Raw genomic sequence first — 19031 nt, forward strand, 5'->3', positions numbered from 1 at the left:
ACTGAGAATCAGAAATATTAATGTCACTTAACTAGAAAGGGAAGAAGCCAGAATTTGAACTCAGATTCTTCTGACATCCAAGTTATACTTTTCAAAAATATTACCATTCTTTTCCTTTAGTCACAAAAGGGTCAAATTGTTCTTCTCCTCAAAATTCTACAATAAGACTAAGAAAATGCATACACATTAAGTATGAAAAATGTTGATTTATAATAGTCTTTCAATAAATAGGAGAGATATTATTAACAATAATAAATATACCTTTCAACACATTATATTTATCATTGGTAACAAAAAAATGGAATGATTGATGGTGGTAACCAGCCCAATCAAACATTACATTTAGACATTCAGTACTCATTGCTACCTTTTATTGTATGATACCATTATATTTCTGTTATAACATTCAGCTCAAAATACCCATTTTGAACTCAAGATATCATTGGACTTTTTCATATCATTGGCCTTTTTCATTTTAGGTAGGAATAAAGAAACTATATTATGGTTATTAAGTGTACACCAGAATGCATGGTAATGGGCAATAGGAAATAATAAAATACATTTTCTGACACCAAAAAGTTTGCAATCTATTTAGGGAGAAGAGAGTAGTCCTAATGAAAAAGCAATGACTGATGAAAGACAGAATATATTTTAGTATTAGATTATATGATATCACCTTTAAGTTTTGTAGGTTAGAGACCATAAAGATTTGAATTGAATTAGAAGCTGGGGATTTAAATAACATAAAGAATGGTGAGTCCTTCAGGCACAAAGCACAGTATATGTAAAGTTCACATGGTGAGAGGGAAGCAGGCATGTTTCCAACAGGAAGATACTGATCTTAAAGAATGAAGCCCTCTGTTGAAAAATAATGGGAAATGAGAGGGGTTGGTAGAATAAAATTAGAGGATGAACTAATCCCATTACTGGGTGTATACTCAAAGGAAAGTAAATCATTTTACCAAAAAGACACATGCACACATATGCACATGGCAGCACTATTCACAATAGCAGAAACATGGATTCAACCTAGGTGCCTATCAATGGTGGGTTGGATAAAGAAAATGTGGTACATATACACTATGGAATACTACACAGCCATAAAAGAAGAATGAAATCATGTCCTTTGCAACAACATGGACTCAGCTGGAGACCATTATCCTAAGAGAGCTAACTCAGAAAAAAAACAAATAGCACATGTTCTCACTTATAAGTGGGAGGTAAACCTTGGGTTCAAACAGACATAAGGAAGGGAACATAGTCACTGGGGACTCCAAAAGAATGGTTGGAGGGAGTAGGGCAAGGGCTGCAAAACTCCCTATTGGGTACTATGTTCAGTCCCTGGGTGACAGAATCAATAGAAGCTCAAACTTCAACCCCATGCAATATAACCATGGAAAAATCCTGCACATGTACCCCCTGAATCTAAAATAAAAATTGAAATTTAAAAAAGAATAAAATTAAAATGAACACAGAAAAAGGTTTTAGAAAAGTCACACCAAATAATTTTTTCCATATTGCAAAAAGTTGACTTTTCCTTTACTTTTGCCTAGAATTATCATGTTTTAATATTATTTCTGCACAACCTCTATCATTCCATAAATTTTCTTAATTCTGAAGTTTATAAAATATACTGTAAAGATGTATAAAAGGCTACTTCTATGCAGTATTCCTCCCATTGATGCTAAAATGAGAGATTAGATTTTGAATTTATTTCCAAAATAAAATAAGGTTAATTTCCATAAAGAAAGCCTATGATTAAATATGGAATCATTCCAATATGGGCCACGAACATTGCTGAGAGAATATGTTATGGTTCTGAATAATTCTGGTATAGATCACAGATAAATGATAGAAAAGTTTCTAACTTAGTTACCAAAATGAATTAAAGCCACTTGAAAATAAACATCTTCCATAGTTTCTTATTTAAAAACTATTCTGAATCTGGAGTTGTTAAGTAAGGTAACCCCATGTTTCAACTTTGTACAATATTAGTAAGTTCTTTGCTATGTGAATTAGTCCATTTTCACACTGCTGATAAAAACATATCCAAAATTGCACAGTTTATAAGAAAAAGAGGTTTAATGGACTTACAGTTCCACAGAGCTGGAGAGGCCTTACGATCATGGTGGAAGGTGAAAGGCACGTCTTACATGGCACCAGACAAGAGAGAGCCAGGTGAAAGGGGTTTCCCCTTATAAAACCATCAGATCTCATGAGACTTATTCACTAACATGAGAACAGTATGGGGGAAACCACCCCCATGATTCACTTATCTCCCACCAGTTCCCTTCCACAACATGAGGGAATTATGGGAGCTACAATCCAAGATGAGATTTGGGTGGGAACACAGCCAAACCATATCATTCTGCCCCTGACCCCTCCCAAATCTCATGTCCTCACATTTCAAAACCAATCATGCCTTCCCAACAATGCCTGGAAGTCTTAACGCATTTTAGCATTAACTCAAAAGTCCACAGTCCAAATTCTCATCTGAGACAAGGCAAGTCCCTTATGCCTATGAGCCTGTAAAATCAAAAGCAAGTTAGTTACTTCTTAGATACAATGGGGGTATAGACATTGGGTAAATACAGCAGTTCCGAATGGGAGAAATTGGCCAAAACAAAGGGGCTACAAGCCCCATGTAACTCTGAAATCCAGTGGGGCAGTCAAATTTTAAAGCTCCAAAATGATCTCCTTTGACTCCATGTCTTGCCTCCAGATCATGCTGATGCAAGAGGTGGGTTCCTATGGTCATCGGCAGCTCCACCCCTCTGGTTTTGCAGGGTATAGGCTCCCTCCCGGCTGCTTTCACGGGCTGGCATTGAGTGTCTGTGACTTTTCCAGGCTCACAGTGCAAACTGTCGGTGGATTTACCATTCTGGGGTCTGGAGGACAGTAGCCCTCTTCTCACAGCTCCACTAGGCAATACCCAACTGGGGACACTGTGGGAGTTTCAACCCCACATTTCCCTTCCACACTGCCCTAGCAGAGGTTCTCCATGAGTGCCTCGCCCCTGCAGCAAACTTCTGCCTGGACATCCATGTGTTTCCATACATCTTCTGAAATCTAGGTGGAGGTTACCAAACCCCAATTCTTGACTTCTGTGCACTCTCAGGCTCAACATTATATGGAAGTTGCCAAGGCTTGGGGCTTGCACCCTCTGAAGCCATGATCCAAGCTCTACATTGGCCCCTTTCAGCCACAGCTGGAGTGGCTGGGATGCAGGGCACCCTGGGCCTGGCCCATGAAATAATTTTTTTCTCCTAAGCCTCCAGGCCTGTGATGGGAGGGGCTGCTGCAAAGATCTCTGACATGCCCTAGAGACATTTTCCCCTCGTTACTTATGCAAATTTCTGCAGGTGGCTTGAATTTCTCCTCAGAAAATGGGATTTTCTTTTCTATTGCATTGTTAGGCTGCAAATTTTCCAAACTTCTATTTTCTGTTTTCCTTTTAAAGCTGAATGCTTTTAACAGCACCCAAGTCACTTCTTGAATGCTTTGCTGCTTAGAAATTTCTTCTGCCAGATACCCTAAATCATCTCTCTCAAGTTCAAAGTTCCACAAATCTCTAGGCCAGGGGCAAAATGCCACCAGTCTTTTTGCTAAAACATAGCAAGGGTCACCTTTGCTCCAGTTCCCAACAAGTTTCTCATCTCCATCTGAAACCGCCTCAGCCTGGATTTCATTGTTCATATCATTATCAGCATTTTGGTCAAAGCCATTCAACAAGTCCCTAGGAAGTTCCAAAGTTTCCCATGTTTTCCCATCTTCTTCTGAGCTCTCTAAATTGTTCCAACCTTTGCCTGTTACCCAGTTCCAAAGTCATTTTCAAATTTTGGGGTGTCTTTTCAGCAGTGTCCCTCTCTACTGATACCAATTTACAGTATTAGTCTGTTTTCAGGCTGCTGATAAAGATATACTTAAAACTGGGCAATTCATAAGAAAAAGAGGTTTAATGGACTCACAGTTCCACATGGCTGGGGAGGCCTCACAGTCATCATGGAAGGTGAAGGGCATGTCTTACACAGCAGCAGAGAAGAGAGAATGAGAGAGCCAGGCAAAAGCAGTTTCCCCTTATAAAGCCATCAGATCATGAGACTTATTCATTACCATAAGAACAGTATGGGGAAAACCACCATCGTGATTCAATTATCTCCTACTGGGTCCCTCCCACAACATGTGGGAATTATGGGAGCTACAATTCAAGATGAGATTTGGGTGGGGATACAGCAAAACCATATCACTAGGAAAGATGAGAAAATGAACATACAGTATAGACAGCTGCCAGGATGGCCTCCGGTGATTCTCACCTTGCATTCTTATATTTCTTCTCTTACTGAATAGGGCTGGCTTATGTGAGATAAAAACTGTTTGTTGCTTTATGCCACTAAGTTTTGCAATATTTTTTTACACAGCATTAATCCATGCACACACCTACCTACACTAACCCTCATCTTCTCTCTCATCTGCTCCTAAATATTTATTACTAATTTTAATATCAATATTTCAACATCACTGGGACTTATAAGCTTATATTTCGTTTTGTGGCCATAATTAATTTTCGGCCTTAGTTCTATATTTCAAGAGAAATATGAAAATTTCAGAGATCAGGAGTCCTGTTTACTATGAACTTTTTTCTTCTGAGTACTTAAGTTTTTAATTGTATTTAGCTGGCTGGATTTCATCAAGTAGTTTTTTTTTTTTTAATTGGTTCATATATATTCTATTCCCAGCTGTACCACAGCTTGAGTCCAGTGTAATATTTTCTAACTTGCTTATGACTTGCTTTTTTAGTTTGAGTATCCATAATTTTTATGCATGAAATTTAGTAACTTCTCAAGACATAAATCAGTCAGTAAATATTCATCAAATTTTCCTTGAACAAGACATCTCCATATTTGCCTCTATATGATTAAATATTTTTCTGTTTCATAATTTCAGTTTCTTTTTCAAGAATTCACAATACCAGTTAAGTATATGTGCAAGGCTAGGCAAAAGCATGGCCTCTTGAACCCAAACTGCTGGGTTCAAATTATAGATTGACTGTTGATTATCTTTTACAAGTATATAACCATTTGTGTGTGTGTATCAGTTTTTTATCTAAACATGAAGTAAGATTACCTACCTTTCGAAGATTTTGTAAATATTAAGTAATTAGTACATGTTAGGCATTTGTAAGAGAGGTAAGCACTGGTTTTCTTGTGTTTATTTTGTTTGATGTGCATTTAGCACCTTGTATCTGTAAATTTCTTTTGTTTCATCAAATTTGGGACATTTTTAGCATTTATTTATAAAAACATTTTTTCTGTTTCATTCTCTACTTTCCTTTTGGGATTCATATATGTTATAATTATATATCTGTTATAACTTTTGATATTTAACTGGTCCTGAGTCTCTGTTCTGTTTTCACCACATCTTTTCCCTCTAATGTATAATGGATAATCCTTATTAACTGATATTAAGTTTACTTATTCTTTCCTCTGTTATCTCTTTCTTCTGGATTTGCGTCATTAAGTCTACCCTCTGAAACTTTTAGTTCCAATATTGTATATTTCAGTTATAAAATTGCCATTTTGTTCATTTTACTTTCTGTGTCTGCTAGGATTTTATATCTCTTTACTCATCATGAGCATATTTTGTTTTACTTTCTTTAGAATAATTATAGGAGCTGTTTTTAAAATCATTGCCTGCTAGTTCCAAGATCTCTTTCATCTTGGGACTGATCTTGTTTGATTTTGTTTTTGATTGAAATGTCTTCCATTTTTTTATATGTCAAGAAATTTTGAATTATATTCTGAACACTCTAACTATTAAGTTGTGGGGATTTTGCTATTTTTCTCCAATAATCATTGTTTCTTTTGTTTTATTGGGCTAGTATTTTGGCTGGGATTGAAATGTGAAGTCTGTTTCTTGAGTGGAAACTCTAGCATCAGTTATATTTCTTGATTTTTGCTGATCTGCTTTGAATCTATGCCACACATACATTGTCCAGGGGTGCTATGGTCTGAGTGTGTCCTCCAAAATTCATGTATCTAAAACTTAGATACATGAACCTAGTGCAATAGTGTTGGGAGATAGGGCCTAATGGGACCTAATGGGAAATGTTTAGGTCATGAGGGTTCTGCCCTCATGAATAGATTATGTCACTATAAAAAGGGCTTGAGGGAGTAGGCTTTCTCTTCTGCACTTCTGCCATGGAAGAATATGGCATTCCTTCTGTGTGGAGGATGCAGTGCTCATGGTGCCATCTCGGAAGCAGAGAGACCAGACCCAAAGTTGTCAGGACCTTTATATTTGAACTTCCCAGCATCCAGAACTATTAGAAATACATATTTGTTCTTTATAAATTATACAGTCTATGGCAACTTGTTATAGCAGTACAGAATTGACTAAGATAAGGGGCCAATGAAAGATGTGGGTAGATGGCATTTGAGGATCCTCTCTTCAATGGGCTTGTTTCTTTCAAATATTTCCGTATTTTTACTTCTTACAGCATCCACGTTTTATCTGACTTCAGTTTTCTTCTCCCCTGAGCCAGAAAGACTATGATATTTTCACTGACACCTGCCTTGAGTGTGACATGCTAACAGCACTTAGCCTCAGGCTAAAAGCCATGAAAACAGAAATATTCTTTGTACAACTCCTCGTCTGTCCTCTTTGACGTATTCACATAGCACAAGAGGCTGCCTACTATTAATTCTCTAGTGTCTTCAGGAAATTGCCTTTTGCAGTATGTCTGGTTTTTACAGTTATTTTCCATGAGGAGAGCTGTCTGGTAGGGTATTACACTGTCAGTACAACAATCAGAAACCCCTCCCTTATTTAAAAAATCTGTTGGGGGGTTTTGAGTCAAGGTAATAATAGATAGGTGCTTGTTATGTTCTGAAGTTTGTGTCTTTCAAAATGTACATGTTGAAACCCTAACTCTAAGATGATGGTATTAGAAGGTGGTGCCCTTTTAGAGGTGATTTGTTCATACATAGAATTAGTTCCCTTAGAGGGAGGTATCACATTACCCAACTTCAAACTGTACTACAAAGTCACAGTTACTAAAACAGCATGGTACTAGTACAAAAACAGACATATAGACAAATGGAACAGAATAAAGAACCCAGAAATAAAGCCATGCACATACAATTATCTGATCCTTGACAAAGTAAAAAATATAAGTAATAGGGAAAGGACTTTCTATTCAATAAATGGTGCTGGGATAATTAGCTATCCATATGCAGAAGAATGTAACTGACCCTTATATATCACCATATAGAAAAATTAGCTCAAGACGGATTAAAGACTTAAAGGTAAAGACCTAAAACAATGCTGGAAAAATATCCTAGAAAAAAACTAAAAAATACTTTCCTGGACATCAGCCTTGGCAAAGAATTTATAACCACTTTCTCAAAAGCAATTGCAATAAAAACAAAGATTGCTAAGTGGGACCTAATTAAAGTAGGTGTTTCCACACGACCATGTAAACAGACAACCTACAGAATAGGGGAAAGTATATTCAAAGTATGCACCTTAGACCTTTGGTCTAATATCCAGAATCTATTAGGAACTTAAAATAATCAACAGGTGAAAAACAAATAAGCCCATTAAAAAGTGGGCAAAAGACATGAACAGATATTTCTAAAAAGAAGACATACAAATGCCACCAAACATACGAAAAAAATGCTCCACATCACTAATCAGAGAGATGCAAATCAGAACCACAATGAGATACCATCTCACACCAGTCAGAATGTCTATTATTAAAAAGTCAGAAAATAACAGATGTTGACAAGGATGTAGAGAAAAGGGAATGCTTATACCTTCCTTATTATGAAAAAAAAGAGCCTGTTTGCTCCTGCCCTATGAAGTTGCAGTGAGAAGACATCTATCTATGAAGGAAAGAGGCTCACATCAGACACTGAATCAGCTGGTACCTCGATCTTGGACTTCCCAAGCTCTAGAAGAGTGAAAAATAAACTTCTTTTGTTTATAAGCTACCCAGTCTGTGGTATTTTGTTATGGTAGCCCAAATGGAATAAGACAATATGTTTTTACTCTACCATATTTAACTAGAAGTTCTTCCAATTTAATTTATTTTAATAAAGGACAAAAACACACCTACTTTACTGTTCTTGCTCTCCCTTTGTAAATCTCCTTATAGTAAACCCAAGACAAGGTTGTTTTTGCTGAATCTTTATTTGAAAGCAGAGTCTTTCCACCATGATGTGTTATAAGAGCACATCTCCAAGAACCAGTGGGGAGTATATTATTAGGCAGAACTGGATCACTTGTCAACTGGGTGACATTGGGAAAGTTATTTAATTAGGGTATACCTCAGTTTGTATAAGAATTTGGGACAATAATATTTACTCCAAAGAATGGTGTTGAGAATTAAATGAGATGATGAATGCAAGACTTCCAAAAAAAATGTAGGTAATCAGAAAGTGCTGACTTGTTAAACTTTTTTCAAATTATGTTCATTCCTAAATTCTTCCCGGACTCTTTTAGTTACTTATAATCTATTCCTGCTTTTTTTGTGTAATATATCCCATTTTATTTATAACTTTCTATGGTTCTGGTCTTATTACCTGGTATTATAGTTATCTGAAATTTTAGTTTATCTTCCTCATTATGTTTTAAGCTCCTTCAGGACAGCGACAGATTTCACTTATTTGTGTGTGGCCTTAGTGGCTTGCATAGACTAGAAATACTCAACAAGTATTTGTAGAATTGACTTAGCTTTCCTGAATTGCCATTTCATCAACATTATATCATTTCCTCAAGAGTCATTGTAAAACTCAGTATCTGTTTTTAAAATGCATGAAAAATTCTTAGTTACATTGACTTTTCCTTTGCTTTGATCTTTCTTCAGTGTTTAAAAATAAACTTAAAGATTTGACTTGAAACTCTCGAGATTCAAAAGCACACATAAATCAGTTTTATCTTGAATTCATAATGGCAAATGTCTCCACATTAACTTCAAATGTTATAAAAGGTTTGTAATCAAGGACCTGAAATGTCAACAGAATAGTTTTTTTCTTTAATCAAATATTTAAAATAATTGACTAGATGGTACACAGTAAATTCATGCTTTTTCCTTTTTTCACTTTGCAGATACACTTCATTTTATTTATCTACAGGAATGTTGTCTCTCCCACTGCACACTCTTCAGTATGTCTGCCCAGCACAAAACATGCCTCATCCTCAGATAATAGGAGTAGAAAAATAATTTCAGCAATGCCAAAACGATTATTTATCTTAGAAATTTGAATCTTGAGTTGGTACATAGGAGGAAAAAAAAGCAGTTAAAACAAAGTAACTTATAGCAGTGTGACTCAGATAGAGAGAGACCATGAGCACTTTCTACTAAGGCCCCTTCTATTTTTTTCTTGAAGCTTGATTAGTAAGCTCTACCTTTGTTGCAGTTAGATACTTAGGATCCTGCCAAGTAACTTTTTTTTGAAGCCTAATACAAATTCATTTATTTTGCTTTCAACCAAAAACAATATGGAATCTTTTAAAAAATTGCCTTAAATATTGTGCTCTTTATACACAATGACATATTACAACTAGAATTTTTCTTGGTTCTGGTACTTGAATAAAAGTCTTGTTTTTCTTTTCCTCTGTTCTATTCTTTTGCTTCTGCTAGTGATCGTAAGCCAGTTGCTCAAAGATCACTGTGGAAAAGGCTTAAGAAGGAAGAGCACCAGAGGGAAATTACCATCTGGAGACAAAATGACACTGGGAACTTGGAGGAAAACGTTCAGGCACTGTATGAGGAAGCAGAACACTGGTTGTAGGTTGTGTGTCGATGGTTTTCTATGAGTAAATGCCCTGAAAATGTATGTGACTAAGCACCATAATGTGGATTTCTGAAAGCTGAATGACTTAAAGAAAAATCTGCTTATTTCTAAAAAAATCAACAAGTGGTTTCTTTTAGCAAGTTCTTAAATTTCTGTAAGGCATGAATGATCTATTATGTAAGGGAAGTGTTTCAATACAGGTATTCTGTCCTTAAGTGTCATGGAAACCAAACATCCTATAATGCAAAGCTCTGCTGAGTGCAGATCTGTCCTGCTTTCACTACTCTCTTCCATATTTATAATGTCTCTAGTCATAGTTTATGTGAATAATAAAGGCTGTGGAGTCCCCTGGAATTCTTATTTAATATGCTCCCATTTCCTTAATTATTAAAAGTTTTACACTTTCATAAGAGATGCTTAGTTGCTAGAGCCTCTCCATACACTAATTCCCAGAAGATGCTTAAGACATGAGTCCCAGGAAGGTATCCATTGCAGGAATTCTGGATAGGACTGTGAGCTTATGGACAGACGTTGATGCAAACTGACTTGAGACAGTGCAACCGTTAAGGTCCCTTTAGAAAATATTGGTAGCTGCAAAATTTTGGGGGGAGATGCAGTTTATATATTTATCCACAACATTATTACTAGTTTATAAATAAATGTAAATCTCAAACCAAATTATTAAACAAACACAGTTTACCAAGTATGAACAAAACTGTGAAAATTTGATAACATTCCCACTCTCAGTCTTTTCAAGTGCCCTTCTGAAGACCACCTTGCTTAAAACGTTTACTTGAAACAATTGTAACAATAATCTGGAGGCAAGATTTGGCTAATACTATATCTGCCATCACAAAAACAGAATTCTCCACTGCACTGTCTGGACTCCAGTGCAAGTAAGATCTAAGCCTCAAGCTTTGTGTCCAAAGATCCTTTCATGCAAGAGTGGGAGGTATCTCTAAATCTTTAGACAACACTCATATCTTAAATACCACTACTGTTACCAATAAGGACCTATTTGTAATATTCATTATGCGTTCATACAAGCATGATTTTCACAAATGAAGCCCCATTTCTTATATGCATTATTTTAATCAGCAAAAATCTAGCACTGACAAGATAAAAAGATAGCTGAAGTCCTTGTAGTACATTTCTCTGAAGTGTGGACTTTCTGTTACATGCTAGGTGATCATTCCTGGAAAGTGAATTACCAATTAAGGGTATAAATTAAACTAAATAACACATAGATAATATCACACATCAATGTTGATATATTTTAAAGTAAATTAAAGGTAGGCAAGTCACTATTCACAATAGCAGAAACATGGAATAAACCCAGGTGCCCGTCAACAGTGAATTGGATAATGAAAATATGGTACATATGCACCATGGAATACTACACAGCTATAAAAAGAATGAAATCATGTCTTTTTGCAGCAACATGGATGCAGCTGGAGGCCATTATCCTAAGTGAACTAACGCAGAAACAGAAAACCAAATACATGCTCTCGCTTATAAGGGAGCTAAACATTGGGTACATGTGGACACAAAGATGGGAACAAGACACTGGGAAGTACTAGAGGAGTGAGTAAGGGGAGGAATTAAAAAAATACTTGTTGGGTATTGTACTTGCTAACTTGGTGACAGATTCATTCATACTCCAAATCTCAGCATCAAGCAATATACCTTTGTTAAAAATCTGCACATGTACCCCCGATTCTAAAATAAAAGTAAAAAAGAATAAAAAAATTAAAAAATTCAAATGTGCATTTGTTATTCTGAAATTTTCGGGGATTATAAGTTTAAAAAGTTCAGGCTCAGGCCAGGCATGGTGGCTCACACCTGTAATCCCAGCACTCTGGAAGGCCAAGGCAGGCCAATTGCTTGAGCTCAGGAGTTCCCAGCTTTGGCAACATAGCAAAACGTTTCTACAAAACACACAAAAAATCAGCAGGATGTGGTGGCATGTGCCTATAGTCCCAGTTACTTGGGGTGCTGAGGTGGGAGGATTGCTTGAGCCCAGGAGGCTGAGGTTGCAGTGAGCCAAGATTGCACTACTACACCCCAGCGTGGGTGACAAAGTGAGACCCTGTCTCAAAAAAAAAAAAAAAAAAAGTTCCGTCTCAGGGATATTGCAGGATTCAAGACTAGTATTTTAGCCATATTGAGATTTAAGTAATTTTGCATCATAATGAGGAAACAAAAACAACTGTGGAGTAGTAGCTCCAGAATTTCTGACTCTATTTGGAAGGAGGGTCTAGGAAACTTGTACGGAAGCTCTGTTTGCATAACAGGCCACTTTTTTACTTGGATATTATGCTTATTTGGATGGTTTTAACATGAGATTATGGGTGATCTGGCTTTGGTATTTTCACCGGCCAAACTTGTGAAATATAACTCTTTAAAAAGCTGGGGTGGGTGTGTGTTTTGTTTTTAATAATTCATCTGTGATATGTATAAGGCATTTATACCACATTTAAAAATTTTTTGAATGTTCGATAATTTTAATCTATAAGAGAGACTAAATTATTTGATGAATGGGAAGCTTTATTGCAGAGTTGATTTGAGCTGCACAGATGACAGTAAGAGATTGTAAAAGTTCATTTTCTATAACACTAAACATTAGTGTATACTAGGATCTAAACATAATGGCAGGTCTAATAACAAGTATGTTTCTAGTCTAACAATATAGTATTATTTTATATTCATAATATTTGTTTTTTCTAAGAAAGTAGTAAATTGGAGTGTAACACAATGATCAATCTAAGTGTTGCCATAACATTTATAGTTTCATTAGCCAATTATAATCTTTGATTGTGATTTTTGAAAGCTATTTACAAGGACAGCTTAACCAGTATAAGACTTCACTTTTTCATCTATACAATTACGATTCTCTCTTGAAAGAAAATTGCACTTGTAAATCATTGATGATGAAAGAATCTGTATAAAATTTTAAGTTCTTCCTTAGGCTGCAAATTATAATGAACTTTTTAAACATATGGTTGTCAATTAGTGTGCTTTTTTCCTTTTAAAATAAACACTTCTGCCTTAAAATCTTGCTCTTTTCTTTAGAAACTGAAGCCATTTGTTCTTTGTTTTTAAAGTCTTTAATCTTAAAACCTATTTTAAATTTCAAAAGGCTTAAAGCTTTTATGTGGTCCCTTGAGCTTAGGCAAGAAATAGATTTTGGGATCACTAACATATGGAAGAGATTGGATAAGATCATTCTGAGAGAGAAAATGTAATGAGAAAGAATAGGACAGAGGAAAGAGCTCTGAGGGATGCCAGCATCTAGAAAAAAGGAAGAAAAGGAGTTCACAATAAGAGAGAAGGGAAATTTGGATATTATGACATCTTGAATGCCAGGGAAAAAGATGAGTCACTGTTTTACATTTCTGGTTAGGTTATAGAAGGTTGAAAAGACCATTGATTTCATTGTATCTATGGATAAACTAAAAATAATGTTTGATATGGTTTGGCTGTGTCCCTACCCAAATCTCATTTTGAATTCTAGTTCCCATAATCCCCCATGTGTCATGGAAGGGACGTGGTGGGAGGTAACTGAGTCATGGGGGTGAACGGGGGTGGTTACCTCCATACTGTTCTCATGATAGTGAGTGAGTTCTCACAAGATCTGATGGTTTTATAAGGGGCTTTCCCCCTTTTGCTCGGCACTTCTCTCTCCTCCCACCATGTGAAGTAGGATGTGTTTGCTTCCCCTTTTGCCATGATTGTAAGTTTCCTGAGGCCTCCTAAGCCCTGTGGAACTCTGAATAAATTAAACCTCTTTCCTTTATAACTTACCCAGTCTTGGGCAGTTCTTCAAAACCCAGCGTGAGAACGTACTAACACAATGTTTGTATTTTAAGTCATCAAAGAGTTGTAGAATCAAATAACTCTAAAGAAACTGAATTCCAAAGTTAGATAAACTTATCCAGATTATCACAAGTCAATGGCCACTTGCATTCCGAGGGTAGTCTGGGGATCTGTTTCCCTTTGTCCCAACAATTTGAGAAAGAAAATTATTAGGACAAAGGGAAAACAATCAAGCTAGGCTGACATAATGGATCGAAATCTGAAAGAAATGTAAGAGCCCTGCCTTCTCATCAATTTTCTCCTATGGGAATTTTGCTGAATAAACTCACACTTGCTGTGAAGCTAAAGCTGCCCTCAAAAATATATTAAGAATATCTGCAATGCAGAATTTATTGGATTGGATTAATAGCAGACTGAATTAAATAGAAGAAATTATTAGTGACAGGCCAATAGAAATAATAAAACTGGAGTACATAAAAAGATATTTTTAAAAGTATCTTTTTAATTTAATTTAAAAATTATCATTTTAACAGAACTGAACAGAAAAGCAAATATCTGAAAGAAAATATTGACAGTCTAGTATGCATGTAATTGGCGTCCCAGGAGAGCAAATGGAGAATGAGGTAGAAATATATATATGAAGAGAGACTAGCCAATAAATTTTGAACAATTTAAAATTTCAAATTTTTAAAAAAGCAACTGGTTAAAAATCTGAAATCATAGAACTAAAAGGCTTAGTGAACACCAGGCAGAGTAATTACAAAGAAAATCTTGCCTGGGTACATCATAGTCAAACTATTTAAAACCAAAGATAAAGAGAAAGACCTTACAAAACACCTTAGGTATGAATGAGAAATGACTAGCTACAAATAATGAGGGAAGCCAGAAGACAATGGAATAACCTTAAAATGCTAAAAGAAAATCAATACATACTTCTTTATCTAATAAAAGTACTGGTCCATTTGCAGGTGAAATGAAAATGTTTTTAGACAGCAAAACATAAGATTATTCATCACTAGCAGGAAAACATGAAGAATACAAAAATTAAGAAAGCTTCTTTAGGATGAAAAGAAGTAAGCCCAGATGGAAGACTGGATCTCCATAAAGAAAATGGAGAGCACAAAAAAGGGTAAATATGTGGTTGAATATTTTAAAACATTAAAAAATTTTTTTTAGCTGTTTAAAGCAAATACAGTAACAATGCATTGTGGAATTTAAAATAATAAAGAAGTAAACTATATAACAATAGCACAATGGGAAAGGAGACATATATAAGGTCCTTACATTGTTTTTGAAGTTGTATACTATTAACTTGGGGTTCATTGTGATAAAATAAGAATATTGTAATCTGTAAGTAATCACTTAGAAGCAATATGCAATGAAAAAGCCAACAGAATAGATAAAATGGTATACTAAAACTATTCAAATAATATATAAAAAGCCATGAAATGTGGAGCAAAGAAAAAGAAAAAGAGAAAGGACAAACAGAAATCAGCTAGCAAGGTGGAAAACACAAGTTTAATCATATCAGTAATTACATTAAATATTAATAGAATAAAAACTCCACTTAAAGTACAGAAAATATCAGGTTGGATTTAATTTAAAAACAAGACCCGACAAATCAGTTTATAATTGGATGTTCTTTTATAATCCAGCCTAACATTATCTAGCCTTCAAACATAAGAATGCAAAGAGTTTGGAAATAAAAGGATTAGGAAGCTTATAATAAAAAGATTAATGTAGCTATATTAACATCAGATAAAGTGGATTTCAAGCCAATAAGTATTACCAGGAATAAAGAAAACATTTCATAATAACCAAAGGGTCAATTCATTGGGAAAACATGATAATTCTAAATGCAAATGCCCCTAGTAACATAGATTCAAAATATTTGAGATAAAATTAAACAGAAATAAAAGGGATAATAGACAAATCCATAATCATAGCTGAAGATTTTAACTCTCCTCTTTCAGAAATCTGTAAATGAAGTGTAAAAAAAAAAATCAACGAGTATATGGTGGATTTGAATAATACTGTCAAGCAGCTTGATGAAATTGAAATGTATAGAACAACATACTCAGTAATTGCAGGATACATGTTATTTTTAAATGCATTCAAAACACTCGCCAAAATAGGCCATAAACTGGGCCATAAATTAAGTTGCAAAACATTTCAAAGGATTGAAATCATGCCGAGTATATTCTCTGACTTAAATGAAACTAGAAATCAGAGTTTAAATAATAACTGGGAAATCCTCAAATATTTGAAAATTAAGAAATAACTTTTAAAATAAACCATAGGAGATATCATAAGGGAAATTTAAAAATATTTTAGATCAAACAAGGATGAAAATACAACATATCAAATTTTGTGGGATGCAGCTAAAGCCTTGATAAGAGAAGACATTTTAATACTACATGCAAATATTAGAAAGAAAAATAATTTTATTTAAAAAATTTAATCTTCCACTTCAGAAAGCTAGATAGAAAAGAGCAAATTAAACTCCATGGTTGTAGAAGAGGAAATGACAATGATGAGAACAGAAATCAGTGAAACAGAAAACAGATGAACAATAGAGAAAACCAACAAATCCAAAAGTCAATTCTATGAAAAGATTAATACAAATTTGTAATCCCCTAGCAAGGCCAGTTAAGAAAAAGTAAAAAATATAAATTATCAATATCAGCAGTAAAATGAGATACATGACTACAGATTTAAAAGAATAAGAATAAACAGGGAATATTATAAACAATTTTACTCCAGTAAGTTTGACAACTTGGGAAAAATGTATATATTCCTTGATAAATACAATTGTTTGAAACTAATCCAAAAATAAATAGAAACTATAGAAGTCTCATATCGGTTAATAAAGTTGAATCTACAATTAAAAACATTTCCACAAAGCCCAGATGGCTTTATTAATGAAGTCTACCAAACAATAAAGGAAGAAGCAATACATTCTATACAAGCTCTTTCAGAATATACAGGAAGAGAAAATGCCTTCCAACTAGCTTTATGAGGCCAGAGAACCCTGAAACCAAACTTGGCAAGTGCAAGAGAACAGGTCCCTGGGTGGCCTTGGCTGACCCAGTTCTTCCTCCCGTTGCTTGCAATTCTCTTGCTGAATGTCCTGAGAATACAACATCCTAAGATAAGGACGAAATGCCTGGAAAAAATCCAGGTTATGTCTTTGATCCTCTGCATTAGTCCCTTTTCATGCTGCTGAGAAAGACATACCTGAGACTGGGCAATTTACCAAAGAAAGAGGTTTAATTGGACTTACAGTTCTACATGGCTGGGGAGACCTTACAATAATGGCTAAAGGCAAGGAGGAGCAAGTCACATCTTATGTGGATGGTAGCAGACAAAGAGAGAGCTTGTGCAGAGAAACCCCCATTTTTAAAACCATCAGATCTCTTGAGACCCATTCACTATCATGAGAACAGCGCAGGAAAGACCTGTCCCCATGATTCAGTTGTCTCCCACTGGGTCCCTCCCACAGCATGTGGGAATTATGGGAGCTACAAAATGAGATTTATGTGGGGACACAGAGCCAAACCATATCATTCTGTCCCTGGCCCCTCCCAAATCTCCTATCTTCACATTTCCAGTTTCCAGTTTCCAGTTTAAAAATCAGTCATGCCTTCCCAACAGTCCCCCAAGTCTGAACTCATTTCAGCATTAACTCAAAAGTCCACAGTCCAAAGTCTCATCCTAGATAAGGCAAATGCCTTCTGCCTATGAGCTCGTAAAATCAAAAGCAAGTTAATTACTTCCTAGATTCAATAGGGGTATAGCCATTGGGTAAATATAGCTATTCCAAGTGGGAGAAATTGGCCAAAACAAAGGGGCTACAAGCCCCATGCAAGTCAGAAATCCAGTGGGACAGTCAAATCTTAAAGTTCCAAAATGATCTCCTTTGACTCCATGTCTCACATCCAGGTCATGCTGATGCAAGAGGTGGGTTCCCATGGTCTTGGGCGGTGCTATCCCTGTGGCTTTGCAGGGTACAGCCTCCCTCCCGGCTGCTTTCACAGGCCGACATTGAGTGTCTGAGGCTTTTCCAAGCACAGGATGCAAGCTGTCAGTGGATCTACCATTTTGGGGTCTAGAAGACGGTGGCCCTTTTCTCACAGCTCCACTATGTGGTGCCCCACTGGGCACAGGTACCAATGGTATTAAAAAGCTGTAGAGACACATTTAAAATTTATACATTCTACTCTATTTTATTTATTCCTGAAAGCACTGAGAAAAATACAAAAATGCTGCATAAATTAAAATAAGATCAGCACTGAAAAGCATCCATTGGAAGGAGGCCATTGATTGCCTTCTTTGAGAATAATAAATGTGAAATCAGTTTAGATAGCATAGAGAGAAAGAGATGGAGACACTGAATATAGTTAATTCTTTTAAGAAGATTTGCTATGAGGAAAAGGAAAACAGATTTGATGGCAGTAGGAGGGAAACGTGCACATTTATTCTTTAGGGCCAGAAGGGAAAGGATGCCTCATAGATCTGAAATTCTTTTAATTTATAGTTATTATTGGAAAAACTAAAAAATCAGAATATTCAAAGCATTTCCTTTTTTGTACAGTTTTAGATTTACAGAAAATTTAAGGGTATAATAAAGAGTAGTAGCATCGAGTTCCATATACCTGCTTTTGCTTTCCCCTGCCCCCACCCCACCCTGTATAGTTTCCCTTATTATTAATATCTTATATTAGTGTGGTACGTTTGTTACCATTCATGAACAAAATTGCTATATTATTATTAACTGAAGCTCATGGTTTATATCAAGTTTCAATCTTTCCATTGTACAGTTTTATGAGTTTTGGAAAATGTGAAAAATGCATGATGTCATATATATATATTAATACCATAACAGTTCAATGCAGAATAGTTTCAGCATCCTAAAAATTGCCTGTGCTTCACCTATTCATCCCTTCTCCAACCCTCTTTTTTTTTTTTTTGAGGCAGAATCTCTCTCTCTCTCTCACCCAGGCTGGAGTGAAGTGGCACGATCTCAGCTCACTGCAACCTCTGCCTCCCAGGTTCAAGTGATTCTCCTGCCTCAGCCTCCTGAGTAGCTGGGATTACAGATGCGTGCCACCACTCCTGGCTAATTTTTGTATTTTTAATTGAGACTAGGTTTCACCATGTTGGTCAGGCTGGTCTTGAACTCCTCACCTCAGGTTATGCACCCACCTCAGCCTCCCAAAGTGCTGGGATTACAGGCGTAAGCCATCGCGCCTGGCTCCTCTTTTTGTTTATAAATAGAAAAATTACCAAACTATCTCCAATCCTTAGAACCCCTGGTAACCAATGATCTTTTTACTGTCTCTACAGCTTTACCTTTTCCAGGATGTTACATAGTTGGAATCATACTTCTTTTATCTTAAAAGTTAGCTCTGCACATTT

Source organism: Pan troglodytes, chromosome 3 (assembly GCF_028858775.2).
Source record: "Pan troglodytes isolate AG18354 chromosome 3, NHGRI_mPanTro3-v2.0_pri, whole genome shotgun sequence".
NCBI classification, from domain to species: domain Eukaryota; kingdom Metazoa; phylum Chordata; class Mammalia; order Primates; family Hominidae; genus Pan; species Pan troglodytes.